Raw genomic sequence first — 13,595 nt, 5'->3', positions numbered from 1 at the left:
AGCTTCATGATGCCAGCTATTTCCCACTCTGTGTACGTTCACCATCATCATGTGTAACTATCTGATTGCAAAACCAATCCATGTTGTGTACCTGGATCTCCCAGCTCCAACTCTGACCATCCCTGTGGAAAAAGTAAAGCTTGGTTATAAGAAAAACATTTACAGGGCTTTCGAGAAATTTATTCAGTGTTTGAAGAACCAATTCTTCAAACGCAGAAGAATTTCCAGTACCTTCTTTTGCACACTTCCTCAGTGAAATAGGACCATCTACAGAGAAACGAAGCCTGCCGAGCGAAGGAGCCGTAGGGAGAAGAGGAATCGCTCGCAGACCACAGAGGTGACCTCTGGGGCGTGGGAACCTGTGGCACGCACAGCGCAGGGCGATGCCTGCGTCCTCCCCAGCGCTCGCTGCTGCCCTTCGGGGACTGCGCCTGCGCTGCACTTCTGCCTGCAGACTCAGCAGTGTGAGTTCATCCTCCTTTCTAGAGGTATCTGAAAAACCCTCCGGCCCTCCAAGGGAGATCAGTCCTTCTCAGCGGTACGTTCGTCCTGGGACTGAAGGAACAGTCCTCCGCCAAGAAACTGCTCTGGGGAGCGGCAGCGGGTGGCAGAGAGCACACACATGCGAGGGAGGGTGGGCCGGATTCACACACAGCTGTCTGCGCTGCATTACCACAACAATAGTCACCAGCTTGCATGCTGCTAGCATGACTTTAGGATCCTTCTTCTTCACAGGCTAAATCCAATCATGGAAAAAAACAACTAGCACGTCCAGAGTAATGCCTGTTCATGACAGAGTCCTCAAAGATCTTTCAAAGAACTTCGCAAAAACAAATAATTTGGAGTGATCCCTGGAGAGGGAAGCAGGGTGGGGAAAAAGTCGTGTTGCTTGGTTGGATGCACTGCAGACCTGTCAGTCCGAAGGAGGATTCGGAAGCACAGAGCAGACCCAGACAAGGAAAATTACAAAAAGAGCAGCGCCGTGGGTCATCGCAGTCGAGGTGATACCTGGAAGCCCAGCAAGCCGTGCTTCTGCCTGCTGTTTTTGTCCTGAGACTGCAGATGTGCATAGGGGCAAAGTGGCATTCCTAGTGAACGCAGCAGTGTGTGGCAGGCAAGGAGGTGATGACCTGTTGGGACCAGTTCTGCTCTGGAGGTACTTTTCACACCATCGCTACTTACCGCTCTCAGTCAGCAGTGGGAAGCAGCTCATTGCTGGGTGGAAGTTCCCTCTGGCTGGCAATGAGCAGGTCATGGAGGCCCGATGTTTGGGGAGCCTGGAACCTGAGCAGTAAGGAAAGGTGTGGTTGGGAAGCCCTGGAAACCTCTTTAGGCATCGTGCACTCATTCTTGCTTGGGTATGTTACCTAAGCATGACCTGTGTTTCTGCTGTGGCTTCAGATGACGTGCCGGATCTGCTCCGCTCTGAGCTGGAGGATCCTCCTGACCGTGCTGGAGGAAAAGAGCAGTGCTGGGGCTCTGCAGGAGAGTCCCTTTCCAGGATCCCATGCTTTGGTGACTGTCACTGATGGGATGCAGAGGACAGGACACTGGTGATAACCTGTCTGACCATCTGGTCATGCTGGCCTAGAGGAGTGTCTATGTCAAGCCATGGCAGAGACCTGACAGACTGCCTTCATCTCCTGTAGTGCCTCCAAACCCTTGGAAAGTCTCTAGAAATAGAGCCTAGGAAGGAACTGATCTGTAGGCTGTGTGGACAAAACAGGGGACTGGAGTCATCAGCAGAGCTGTCTTGCAACCAGTGGCCCACACAGTGTCCCGTGCACCCAGCCAGGCCTTGCTTCCCCTCCACCAAACTCACGGTGTGGCTTGGCGAGACCTCTGTGTTCCTGCTGTGCTTACAGCAATAACTGGTCTCCACACCAGGCAAAAATGAAGATTGTTGACGGATTTATTTCAGGAGAGGCTACAGCAGTGTTGATGAGGAGGGCAAAGGCTCCAAGGAGCTGAGCATCCGAGAGGGTGAGAACCTTTCGGCATGCTCCCACTCCTCCTTGATCAATGGTCATTCATTTGCCGTTTTATTTTCCAGGCAATATAGCCAGAAACAGCCTGTGTGCTGGTGGGCTAGAGGGTGCTAAATGTCCTAAATGGTTTTAAAATAAGGCTATAGATGGTATCTGGCGATGGTAAACCAGGGACAAGACCCGGATATCCATAGCCGGCAAACCAAGAGCATCCGTATGGCAATGATGTGACACAGCTGAGCCAGCGCAAGGCAAAGCCTTTTCTCACAGATCACAGCTCTCTATTAAAGCCAGTAAAGTTTATGATACTGGAGAACCTTGCGCAAACCAGACAACAGCACTCGCTGCAGACAGGGAGGACAGGGAGGTGGGGGGTGCTTGAAGGGCCGGGGCAATGTGTGGTCCAGGAGCAGCGCAGCGGTGTCTGCCTGCCACCAGTCCCGGGGCTGGGAAGCATCTGGGACAGCAGGCTGGAAGAACTTCGTCAACCACGAGTTTTCCGACAGTATCTGTATTTTGTTTCGTACCAAGAACAAGGTGATATTTGATGGAAATTCGAAACAATCCACGTAATTGGCCTGTGGAGGTCAGTGCTGTGGGAAGTCACTGGGGGATGCTTAGCAAAGGGATGGGATGACAGTGAGAGCAAAGGACGGTCCAGAGGGGTGTTCAGCGGTTTTCAGGGCCACAGTGCTGCGCACATCAAAGCGCCAGCTCTCTCAAGAGGTGTCTCGTGGCAAATCACTTCTGCTTCTGGCTGGAGCAGCCGGTTGCGGCTGCTCACGCAGGCAGGCCAGTGGGTTTGGCAGACCTCAGGCTTGCTGCAGTCGGACAGTTTCTGTGTATCTGCCCTGAGGATGGTCAGTAGGTGTTGGTATTGCCAGGTGATGCAGGATTCGGGGAGTCTGCCGAGCTCAGTGCTGCAGCCCACTTCTGGTATGTGCCCACAGAAGAGATTTTTGGAGAAGCATGCTCCTGGGTACAGCAGCGTGGGTCATGAGGCACTTTGTACCTGAGCACAGAGACAATGATCACAAGGCTTTTATGAAACATGGACTCAGGATCGTTGGGCAGACAGGAGACTGTAACGGAGGGGAGATTAAAAGATTTGTCCAAGACTGCACAGGATGTCTGTGCCAGAGCTGGAAAGGAGACCTGTGTCACCTGAGTTGTGATTTAAACTGAGTAACAGTCATTCTCTGACAATAGGTACACGAATTTGGTACTGTGCCGCCGTGGTGGCTGGGCCATGCTGCCAGTCCCTGGCATGTCCAGCTTCCACGGCTCCAGGACCCAGCAGGCATCTGCAGGCGCTTGCAGTGCCTGTTGAGCAGTTTGGGCTGGGAGGTCCCCAGCGCACGAAGTGCTGATGCAGGAGCAGAGCCTGGAACAGAGCCTGGTGGAGCAGGACTGGCTCTGCTCCCGCGGAAGCGGGGAGATGGGGCACGGGGAGCTCATGCGGCGGAGAAGGAGTTTTGCAGAAGGAGTTAACGCAACAGAAATAGCTTTGGGGAAGATCCCCGTAACGCTGCTGTTCTTACAGTATATTCTGCTTCAGCAAGCAGGAGCATTTCCAGGGCCCTGGCTCCTCTCTCCAGTTTCTGAGGGTGCAAAATGTGAAGAGGTCAGAATCCCAGAATCCCAGCATGGTGGGGGTTGGCAGGGCCCTCTGTGGGTCCCCCAGCCCAACCCCCTGCCCAAGCAGGGTCACCCAGAGCAGGCTGCACAGCACCGCGGCCAGGCAGGGCTGGAATATCTCCAGAGAAGGAGACTCCACAGCCTCCCTGGGCAGCCTGGGCCAGGGCTCCATCACCCTCAGAGGGAAGAAGTTCTTCCTCGGGTTCAGATGGAGCTTCCTCTGCTTCAGTTTGTGCCCGTTGCCCACCTCCGTTACTCACAGTCCGTGTGTCTCGCCGTTGTTGGAGCGAGCAGCATGGCTGCCAGAAGGAAGGGGCCAGCACCAGCTTCTGAGAGATGACCCCAATGGCGTGAGACGCAGGACCCCCCGCAGCCCCCAGTCCCCACAGCCCCTGGTCCCCACAGCCCCCAGTCCCCATAGACCCTGGTCCCCACAGCCCCCAGTCCCCGCAGCCCCTAGTCCCGGTGGGGGCTGGGCTGCGGTTCTCGCCCGGTGCCACCGGGAGGCAGCAGCGCCCCGTGGGAGCTCCCGGGTGTCCCCGGGTGTCTCTGAGTGTCCCCGGGTGTCCCCGGGTGCCGGGGACCTCGCTGCCCACTCCGCTCGGTCCCAGCACGGTGGCTGCGTGGCGGTGCCTGTGCCCGGGCGACGCTGTCACCATCGCTGGCCCCTGCCACCCAGCACCCGGGGGCCCGTGCTCGCCTGGGGACAGCCATGCTGCCACGGGGAGGAGAGGCATCTTGCAGTGTGTCCCTACTCTCTGCTTTACGCTGGCTACTACAGAGAGCCGAGTTCGCGGCCCTGGCGAGGAAGCGAACCCCGTTATCTGTAGGGCTTTGCTCTCCCTCCACCCTACGGAGGGAAAAACCCTCCTGTCCTACTTCCAGCCCCGTTCCGTGGGGCATCAGAACAGTCAAAGACTCCCAGGGGTGAAGAGAAAAGGGAAAGGCAGGGTGTGCTTTTCAGAAAGTGCCAGGAGTCCAGAAACTGCGTCTCTGCCTGGGAGGTCTGAGAGCTCCTTTGACTCAAACTGCGTCCTTGGAGAAGTTCCCAGGCGGTGCTGCCGGGCTGAGCTGCCCCGCGCTCCCGCAGAAGCTGCAGGCTCCCTCCGTTTGCTCCTAGCTCTGTTGTTGCCTGTCTCACACCGACATTCAACCTGTCTGTTTTTCACCTGGTATACTACGTATTTTAGCCCATGGTCCAGCTCAGGTGAGTTGTGAAAGTGCAGTAAAGTCCTTCAGTGAGTGGCCGTGCCCTCACACCGCGGGCACTGCTCCAGCACGCTCGAGCCCCTCGTTGTTCTCCTGAGGTCCCGTGTAACCCAGGCCAGCGGTGCAGAACTGAGGGAACGGGCTGAACGCCCGGCGCTACCGACTGTGCCGCAGCCACCGGCCCAGGGCACCCCTGCGCTGCCGAGCCCGCGCAGGCTGATGCAGGGTTTTGCCTACTGAGAAGATAAGGAGGGCTTTTTTCAGCTCTGAAAGCTGTTTATTCTTTACAGCGTACTGACACCAGAACGGAAAGTGCCTTTTCCTGAAACTGGCTATTTATAAACAGCCTGCTGTGCCGAGCCTGCTCGTGCAGGGGGGCAGGGACTCCTGCAGCTTTTCTTTCGCTGTCTTGAATTCACCCAGAGATGCTCCAGCCAGGAGCGAACAGAGCGGATCCTGCTGACCATCTGCTGGGGCACACGACAGCACCGACAGCTTTTAATAACTCCTTGGAGTTACCAAACTCCAGTGAGTATCTAATTCAGCCCTGAACACTTTGGCTGTGCAGCCGGTGCTGTTCACAGCCCTGGATTCTTGCAAAGGCTTTGCAGGAGAAACTAGTCGTTTGTGGCAGCCATGCCTTCAGCGCATGAAGCACCTGTGCTTCTCCAAAGGGGATGATCCTTGCGGCGCATGGGCAGAAATCGGCAGCAGCAGCTTTAACTGAATCTCCCCAAGCTGCTGAACAGTGCAGTTCGCTGCACGCACACGCTTGAGGTGGGATTTGTCTGCTCCGAGGTGTCTAAAACACAGCCTCCAAGTCCTAGCTAACTTTCTTTCCCCGTCAAAGGACAGAAATATGCACCTTCAGATCTCCTCTCCATGAGATGCCTTTCTTAGGATTTTAGCTGGTTTAACTGTGTAGAGACGCTGGGCAACACTCTGCCCACCTCCCCCCATCCCACTCCAGCAGGCCGGCGGCTCTGCGGGCAGTGCTGAGCTCCTCTTCCTCCAGGGACACCAGGATCCTCTTCTGAACCCCACCAGAAACTCCAAGGAAGCTAGGACTAGGGTTAATTATTCAAACTACTGCTCCTTCCCCGACGAGCTGTGCTCCCTTTGCAAACAAGGTTTGCTCTTGGCGCTGCTCGCAGCACAGCACCGCAGCATTTCCCAGATTTTCCCACCTGCAGTGAGGTGGCTTTCGGTTGTGGCTCGTAGTAGCCCGGCACAGCAGGCCGGTGTGCCTGGCAAAACAATACACAGGGCTTCGGCTGAGAACGAACGAATGAAATTAAACCCTCTGTCCCCTTCTGGTGTTTGTCTTGGAGTTGTCAGAGAGGGGATGAGCTGTGCAGAGGGATGGGGAGAGCACGGGGCAGGCTACGCAGCTCTCCAGCCATGCAGGGAGGGCCACACTTCAGCGTGGCTCCGCACGCCAAACACAGCTGAAGCAGTGAGGATGGACGTGTGGCTCAGCGCCAGAAGAGCGAGAAAAGATCTGAAAATGGTTGAATTGAGGTCTTTTCACCCCCTTGGTATTTCAATGGTCACGAGCAGGTCATGGACTTTTGTAGCAGGCTGAACTTGCAGAATTCCCTGGAAATGTGAACTCAGGGATATTTCTGGCAGATCTGGAAAGGAAATAATCTTCCATCCGGAGGCTGCAGGATGCAGCACAGCCCCCTGCACACCGAAAGGTCCCAGGGCTTCTGAGCTGTGCACAGACAACTGACAACAGCACTTGGCTGGCTTGTCAAAACTTTTCTCAACTCACTACAATGTCCTGCAATCAACTGCCTTTTGTATTTACAGTTGAAACAGGAAAAGCAGGACTTGGTCCATAGCTTGGTGTAGCAATTATGAAGCAACCTAACGGCAGACTGTAACCAGTATCTGAAAATCAAGAGTGTTGTAATGTGCCATAAACAGCGACATGCCCCAGAAGAGACCCTCAGCATTCAAATACTGCTGCGAGATGGGCCGTAGAGTCACCTCCTGGGCTTTCTAATCAACTGCAATTTCTCAAAGACTTCAGGTGCAGATGCCCTCCTCTTTCCCCCTCCTTCAGGGCAAAGGCTTAACTGGGAGTTGGGCTGGGGGCAGATGCTTGCAAAAGCAGTCACTTGCAAAGCTTTTAGTATGGGCTTAGTCCTTTGTCACTGGAATATCACTCGGATTTGGCCAAGAGCTGCTTTCCCTAATCCCCATTCATGCAGGCACACGTGGAAGCTCCTGGGAATCCCTACTGCACTAGGGGCTCGGGTTCAGCAAAGTGGGACTGCTCCCCGTGAGCACTCCACGGCGGCATCCTGCGGAGACCCCAGCCTGCCCGCCTGGCTCTGGGCAGCGGTGCACGGCCCCTCTGCATTGATCTTCTCGACTGCGGTGTCCTTCCCCGTGATCCAGAGATGTGAGAATACACAGAGCTGCTGACCCGAAAGAGAGATGAAACATCATCGAGCCTCATCCACGTATCCGTACGCTGAGCCCTGGGCTGGCCCCTCCAGATCCACAGGGACGTGCAGAGGAGCTGTGACAAGTTATAGCGGGGCTTCTCCCAGTCCCCATGGCAAAGTCTCTGTGCAGAGACCAGTGGAGATGGTGCAGGAGGAGGGCACCCCACTTTGCCCCCAGTCCTGGATCGCGTGGTGTCTGTGTGACGCATCAGAGGCGTGCGCCAGCTCTTCCCCGTGGACACTGCTCCTCACTGAGTATTGGTTCCGCCCTGGGGAGCCCGTGTTTTGCAACGGGCCAGATCTGCCCTTTTGTGACTCCAGACTGAATTTGGTGCATCGTTAATAATAAAGAGATGAATTGTTGCCTATTTCTCACACTGTTTTCTGGGGGCAGACCTGTCGCCTGGTTCCTTGCCGTGCTGCTGGTGCTGCAGGTTAAACCCAGCCGCGGTGGCTTGCAGAGGCAGCCAGGAGGAGGAAAGGAAAGGAGCCGGCTGCTTTTTAATGCAGTGCATCTAAGCCCTGAGGTGTGTCTGCGCAGAGGGAATCCCTCACACGTGGCACTTCCATTGACGCAGAGGTCAGGGAAAGGAGGAGAGAAGGGCATCGCCAGCCCCAGGCTGCTGCTGGCTGTGTGTAACCGCGGCTGGAGGAGGCTTCAGCTGCAGATCTAAGACCTGAGACCTTCGCAAACCTCTGGCTTTCTCACCCCCACCCAGCGTCATGGCACTGCTCTGCAGGTCACACCAGCCCTCACAGTCCAGTGCACCAGGCAGATACATTTTCTTATTCTAAATAAGCAAGAAGGGGTTCCACACACACCCTGTCCTGACTCTGCCATTTCCTGGAAAGCCCAAAGTCCTCCCTTCTAAAGGTCTGGCTCTTATGGAGCCTCTAGCATCCTTTGCTACAGCCACAGATCTCTCATCCCACTGGTCTGCCAGTGCTTAGCACACGTAGAACAGGGCTGGGGCTGCAGCTCTTCTTCCCACAGCTATCAACAAAGAAGGACATGGAAGCAGTTCTCTCGCAAATCTCCTTAAGCTGAAAAGAGGAGCTGTTTCACCAAAGCTGTCATTCCAGGGCCAGCAGGTACCTGACGATGTTTTTTGTGCGCCCTTGGTGCTGGTGCCTGTTCACAAAGCTGCGTTTTCTCCCTGGATCATGGCAGCTTGTATCCGAGCGAAGGACTCCTGCTTCTTTAGGCATCTTCTGAAGCAGCCTGCCAGCGGTTTCAGACTCAGACTGGGATGGCTGGAGCCTTTCTCTCCAAGCTGGATCATTTGTTGTATCATTTTGTTTAAGTCCACAGAAGGACCTGGCTTGTCCCCTGAGACGCAGAACAGCCCCTCGCGTGAAGGCAGGTGGCTTCTTCGCTTGCCAGGGCTCCGCTCCATCCCTCCTCTGCCTTAACTGGAATGCCTGAATTACCAGTTCCACCCCTCCAGCCCAGGGTGCTGCATCTACTGGGCACTCCAGCAGAAAGCACAACATACGGCAAGAGGTTTCTTAGGGGATTTCTACAAAATTCCCATATTCTGAGCAGGCCACTGTCTCAGATGCTAATGGAGGAATCTGTACATTCTCAAATGCACCTGTGCAAAACCAGTCAGTTTCCTTCTCTCCAAAGAAACAAAGCGATATTTCATGATTTTATTGCAAGAAATTTTCTAGTTTCCTTAGTAGAGAACCGGATCTGCTCATTCATTGATGCTTTGCTCATTTGTTCATGCTGGTATGTTGCCCTCACGGTTTCATTTCTGCTGCCCTATTGGGAAAGTGATGTAATTAAGAAATGAACTAGGAAATAATTCATGCCCCTGTACTCAGCACTGGTGAGGCCGCACCTGGAGCACTGTGTTCAGTTCTGGGCCCCTCACTACAGGAAGGACATTGAGGGGCTGGAGTGTGTCCAGAGAAGGGCAGCGAGGCTGGTGAGGGGGCTGGAGAACAAGTCTGATGAGGAGCGGCTGAGGGAGCTGGGGCTGCTCAGTCTGGAGAAGAGGAGGCTGAGGGGGGACCTTATTGCTCTCTGCAACTACCTGACAGGAGGGTGTAGTGAGGTGAGTGTTGGTCTCTTCTCCCAGGTAACCAGCAACAGGATGAGAGGCAATGGCCTCAAGTTGCATCAGGGGAGGCTGACATCAGATATTAGGAAAAATGTCTTTACTGTAAGAGTGGTCAGGCATTGGGACAGGCTGCCCAGGGCAGTGGTGGAGTCACCATCCCTGGAGGGGTTCAAAAAACGTGTGGATGTGGCTCTTTGGGACGTGGTTTAGTAGGCGTGGTGGTGTTGGAATGATGGTTGGACTTGATGATCTTAGAAGTCTTTTCCAACCTATGATTCTATGATTCTATGAAATTTAGGATGGAAAATACTGAAATTGCTGATGTTTGGAAATTTGGTGTTGCAATGGATTTGCTGTAAAAGTTTAGTAAAGACTGTCAGTTCCTTCTGCATGGCAAATGTTACTGGAGATCAGTATATAAAGCCCTCTCAAAGAGGTTTATATACTTGATGAACAGATCTTTGACCGCACAGTACAAGAAAATACTTTTCTTGGTCCAGGACTGTAATGTCCACTTGGTGTTTTCAATAGTCTTGCCTGGACTAAAACATCTTCCATGAGGCTTTTGAGGTCCAATCTAGCACATAAGAAGATAATCTGTAATACATTTACTCCAGGTTCCCACTCAAACCTTTTTTTCTATGCAAGAATGATACACCCAGATGTGACAGACCCCAAAGGCACCTTAAATCACATCTGAAAAGCAGCACTGCTGATGTCTGAACAATACTAGAGGCTCCTCTTAGCCTCTGACAATCCCGCTGAGAAATTACAAACAACAGACCTTATTTTAATGTTTACCAAATTCTCTTTTAGACCTTCCTCCTTTGAAGAAATCCAGGCAAGACTTGACCTGATGTCTGCTGCATCCTGTAGCTCTTGGAATGCTGTATTTCTTCCTGTTGTCATCTACATGCCAATGAATCTGCAATCACGTGGCATTAGCTTCGTGCAGAGGAGCTGTGTGCATTGCAATTATTGCACACTCCCATGCCTTGTTTTGAATTTTCAGTAGGATTTACCTGCAGACCATCAGACTTTTTGCCTACAAGTCTGGTTTTTGACTGTTGGTCTGGACCCTAGGCACACAGTCTGGGGCTCTGGGAGCAGAGGAGATGGTGAGCACCAGCAGTGGGACTGGGCACACCCCAGCAACAACGCTACCCATTCCCTAGACTCTAACCCTGCTCCCTCTCCTCAGTCACAGGGAGCTGTCATGGTAAAGCTCAGTTTTAAGCACATGCTGGAGAAGGCACATGACGGGTCACAAAGCAAGCTCTGCTCACAGAGCGATACACCTTACCTGGTCCAGTGTATGCTGGAAAGAGAGTGACATTACAAAGTAAGATGGAAAGGAGTTACTGCAGCAAATAACTTGTTAGTAGCAATGTCTATGGCTGGAGACGGGAATGTGCTGCAGGCCATTCTGCTGGGACAGCTTCAGCTCCCTTGGTTCCTCTTGCTGGTTTGCAAAGATCAGCATGAGCTGTGCTGGAACCTCAATGTGACACAAAACTGCTGCTCAGCAAGTTTGGTTACAGAAAAAGATATAGGAAGAGGCCATTGACTCTTCTTCTGTCAGGCAGGTAACACCATGCATCTCAGAAATGTCCTCCTCAGCAGGTGCTTGTGACCTGAGGATGCAGAAGAGGGAACAACACAAATGTTTCTGGCATTCACATAACCAGGCTTAACTCTAGTTTCTGCTTGCGAGCAACAAAAGCACCTGGTACATGGGATGCCCTGCTTGGTCCCCTCAGGGACAGGCTGCAATCCCACACCAAGCCAAAGTGATTCTGCTCCGTTGTGGCAGCTGTGGGGCTCTTCATCATCTGTTTGCTGTTGGCTTCTTTTATCCAAATTGGTCTTTTGCCTTGACAGTGCAATCAAGCAATGCTATTGCTGGGGAGCCCGTGCTAACAGGCAATAACCAAGTGTCTCAGTGCTGTCCAAACACAGTGCGTGATGGAGCTGGAGGTGGTGGGGTAATGCTCTGCTTGGGAGGCACCAGCCCCACAGCTGCTGCCTGCCTCTGCCTGTTGCCATATGCCCCAGGAGGAGAGCTAGGACATGAGGAGGGACTTACCTGTAAGACAGGGCTAGAGCTGATGTGCAGAGTGTTGCATTGAACTCTACTGTGGGTGCCATTTGTGTGAGGGATGTCCTTAGCACCCAGCTTGTCTTTTGAGGCAAGTGCTATGGTTTGGTTTGGGAACTGCACAGGGTGACATCAGGCACAGCCATAGTTTTATTTTTACACGACATCACTATTTGACTAGGAGAATTTACAACGTGGCTAGAGGAGAAAACCACACCTGAGACAGTTCTCTTGTAGCCAATAATATGAAAGCTATTTGCCTGAATATTTCTTAGTAAAAGTGTTTTGGAGTTTGAGGACAACGTAAACTGCAAAATCCCATTTCTTCCTCACCCATCTGGTAGTCCAGAAGACACACGAGCAAAGTCAAGATTTCTCAAGAACAAACTGTATTCTCATCCTGCCTGTCTTCAGCAGGAATCAACTGCGACCCAGAAATGCGCTGCAGAGAAGCAGAGCAAAGCCCACTCCTGTTATTTTATGACCAAGAAAACTCGATCAGGTTTTTCTAAAGGCTCGAGGGGAGAGCAATGCAGAAACTGTGAGCTCCCAAGTTGAAGAGGCTTGGTATCCTGGAGAAGATGAGCAGATGGGAGAACGACTCTATCGAGGATGTCCCTGGGAAATGTCTGAGCTCATGGGGGGACCAAGGGATGGTGCTGGGGTGTGTTTTTTAGGAATACGGGTATCTGGGCAACAGTTGCACTTGTATTTTAGATGTGGAGGTGGCCATCCACCATCTCCTAGGCCAAGAGTGCTTGTAGGAGAGAGAACCCTGCCAGTACGTGCAGAGGTGGCTACAAGTACGGTATTATCCCTTGGGAGAGATACCTGGAGTCCCTGCATACAGATCTCTGAAAACATTCAGTCAGAGCCTGTGCCAGCCAACAAATAACTGGGAAGGGAGAACGTAGGAAAGAAATGAGAGCAGTGCAGCACTGAAACAAGGGTCTGTACAAATCCCGTCCTCTGAGGTTTTCAGATTTTGACTGGACAAGGCCCTGAGCAGCCTGCCCTGCCTTTGAACGCAGTCCTGCTTGGAGCAGGAGATTGGACGGAGTGACCTCCAAAGGTCCCTTCCAGTCTAAATCTTTCTGTGGTTCTATGATGAATGTTTGAAATATAGAACAGCCAGACCTAAAAATAGCACTGGAGAAACCCACGACACATCTACGGCTTAAACCAGTGCTGTTCCCTCCCCCAGCCCATCAAACCAGAGACAGGACAGAAGAAGGTGATCACAACGATCGACAAAACAAAGTGATTCTTGAATCGGGAGAGACTCAGGAGGAAACACCACAGGAACCATAAAATCGTTACTGGTGTAGAGAAGGTGACCAAGAAATGGTTGGGAATCAGGGGACAGCCAACAAAGTGAGTGGGTGGCAGGTTTAAAATGAAGAGGATCTTACAGAGCTTAAGCTTCTTATGAAGAGCTTGATTACATCTTCATAACTCCCTTGTGGACTGCACTGGCACAAGATATCGCTGAAGTAAAATGTTATCTATGAATTAAAAAGTGATTGCAGGTATATGGTGGGTACACCCACAGCTAGGTATTCAACATGTCAAAAAAATAACCTGTGGCAGAGAACTCCTTTGGCCACTACTTTCTAAAAGCTGTGAAGGAACATCATGAGGACCATATACAATCACTTGATTTCTCAAATTTCCTCCCCGAGTACCCAGTTCCAGAGAGCAGACAGGGCTAGATGGGCCTTTGGCTTGACTTTCCCTGGCAATTCTCACTTGTTCTCAATCCCTCTGGCTGCAAATGGGACTTTGTCTCTTTTTGGCAGTGTTAGTCTGGCCCATGCTCAAATTCCCAGTTATGGCCAGTGAGAGCGGGTACACACGCAGCTGGGTAACCCCCAGGCTTGGTCAGACCACAGGTTCCCGGGGCAGACAGCACTGCCGGGACCCGTGGCTGACAGCAGTGCCTAGGGCAGAGGCGATGCTGGCACACTGGCCGTGGTCCTTCCCAGTTCACTCTCCCGCACCGAGTGAGCTGTGGGTCAAAGACCTCCTGGCTCAGAAACAGCATCTTTTTATTATAGGGTGGATTATTTTTCCTCCAGGTCTTTTGTCTATCTGCTCTTTAAAGCCACATGTCTCAGCACCTATCATATCCTGC

Source organism: Opisthocomus hoazin, chromosome 17 (genome assembly GCF_030867145.1).
Source record: "Opisthocomus hoazin isolate bOpiHoa1 chromosome 17, bOpiHoa1.hap1, whole genome shotgun sequence".
NCBI classification, from domain to species: Eukaryota; Metazoa; Chordata; class Aves; order Opisthocomiformes; family Opisthocomidae; genus Opisthocomus; species Opisthocomus hoazin.
This window is presented reverse-complemented; position numbering follows the sequence as displayed.